At 33.6% G+C, this 2,443-nt stretch overlaps 1 pseudogene; it reads right to left on the reverse strand.

Moving 5' to 3' along the window:
- Nucleotides 1-2,443, reverse strand: part of LOC112500482 — a 6,031-nt pseudogene that overhangs the window by 2,695 nt on the left and 893 nt on the right.

Here is a 2,443-nt window from a genome sequence, read left to right on the forward strand (position 1 = left end):
GATAAAGTCATCAAACATTGATACATTCAACTACGTACGTTGTTTAATTATTAATTCGGTAAAGATCAAAGGCTAATGTGGATATGACCAATTCAATTCATTTTCAATTTTAATTACGAATGCTTACATTTTGCATTGATCTAGTCCAAAACGCTTCGTTCTTTTTTAACCGATCTTGAAACTCAAGATCACAATAAACATTATCGTATTCATTCTTAACATGGTATAACTAACGAAAAAGAACATTATATATAACAACTCTGATGTAATAGAAATAACACTCACATGACCTATAACTAACTGTATCTTAATGAAGGTTTTTCTTAACAGTGGATATTCGGTTCAGCTTGCACATGCACACCTTGAATAATCCTGTGAATGATATGCAATTATTTCACTACTAGAAAACAGAGTATCAACGACGGATATTAGTAGGCAAACAAAAACAACTGATTGCATGCTAATTTACCTTTCACCAAATCAGTTATTATAATTAAACATTATAATTATAATGACTTTATTTCTTTAAATAATGGTATGAAAATGATTTATGAGTTTGAATTTCTCTCTTTTAATTTTCCATACCTAATAAATTATGACTAACGCGATAACAATCTCTTTTTTCTTTGATAAACAGGAACATTTGTTGTTGATGCGGTCAACTGGTTGATTTATTTTGTAGAGGTCCTGTTAGATGTATAACAATGGTATAGGGGATTTTCTAAGTTGTTATTTCTAGGGTTTTGTGCAGTGGCAAACCAGGATTTTTGCTAAGCGGATGCACTTTTAAGATGGATCAAAGGCTCGTGAAATCGTCCGATGTGTTTCTAGGCAAATGACACGGTTTCGAAGGATTTTTGCTATGAGGATGCACATTTGATTGATTTCGATGAACTTTTTCGGTTTTCGTGAATGATTACGAGGGATTTTTTGCTTTATGTTCCTTTTTTATTTTTACCTAATATATCGAAGCATTGCTCAAAATTTAGTGTGTTACATTTCATACCCAAAATAGTTTTCTACTTGTGAAAATCTATTGAGCGGTTGCATCTTTTATACCCATTCTTCTACTTGCAAAAATTAGTCGAGCGGGTATACGAGACCCTGCTCAGCAACTCATAGGTCCGCCAAGATTTCAGTGGCCCTAGGGTGTGTGTGGAGGGTTTATACTCGATGGAGCAAAGTCAGTACGAGCAATTGAAATACCAAAAGTGTTAAGTCCTCGTAACTCTACTACAGTCACGGTAATCACGTTAGCCCCAACCGCATTTGATGTATCTCCATAAGGTGGACCCCACTAAAAAAGAAATCGTCTGCTCGCACAAGCTTTGGATCTTTGCACACCTCACCATTCACGAATACTATTAAAAAAGCAGAAAACTGATCATAAACACATAATAAATACTACAAATTTTCAGATAATTAACATTTGAGCATTTTTCAACATTTAAAGATTATTTTTTTTACCTCTACATTTTGGTGCAGCTACACAAAAGTCTTGGAGAGGACTTGATTCAGAAGTCGTAGCAAGTGAACAACTCCCCATGAGGAGACTAAATGAAAACAAACAAGATGTCATTGTTGGGAAGTGGAAACTTGTTCTTGTTGACTCGAGAAATATATGAGATGAAGTACGCAACTTGGTGATGTCTTTATATAAAAAACAATGGAACATAAAAACTAGCTTAGGTAATATGACGTATTTTTATTAATAAAAAACATATAAAAAACAATACGACGTTGACAAATTCATCAAATACGTCAATGTTTGATGCATTCATCATATGTTGTTCAATTCTTAACTCAAAAAAGATGGAAGAGTAATGTGGGTATGATCGATTCAGTTCATTTCAATTTAATCATTTTAATATTTTAGATAATATTTTGGTGGAATATTAAATGTTTATTATACATTGATCATAATATATGAGCTCGTCCCTAATCCAACAAGGGCTCAAATACATAGTGTGTGACCCAAATTCGAAACCCAACATAGTTTTTTGATACAAACACGACGAACATTTGCAATGGTAATGACATGAATTTTGGCTACTCATGCCCGCAATAGCAACACATAGCCAAATCCGATGGTCATTTGGAAATGAACTAGAACATGTTGGAAAGATGAATCACCATTTCAAGTACTTTTATGATACGGTTTTCGGAGTTAAATGTGACAAGACCCAACTTGAATATTACTGCCTTCAAGGGCAACCAAGATTTTTGTGACCGTACAAGTATTTTGAGTCCTGACACTCTACTATGATTACAATAAGAAGAGTCATTACACACATAACAACAATTCGATAGCGTTTGGTATACGATGGTTGAGTTATTTTTACAAAGTTTTGGCTTTCGGCCTTTTCATTTTTAATAATTAGAGTTTTGAGTTTGGATCGTACATAAGCTGCAATAATTAAACAACACAAATGTAGAGGACCGT

The sequence above is a fragment of the Cynara cardunculus genome (genome assembly GCF_001531365.2).
Source record: "Cynara cardunculus var. scolymus isolate 2C chromosome LG 17, CcrdV1, whole genome shotgun sequence".
Lineage (NCBI taxonomy): Eukaryota > Viridiplantae > Streptophyta > Magnoliopsida > Asterales > Asteraceae > Cynara > Cynara cardunculus.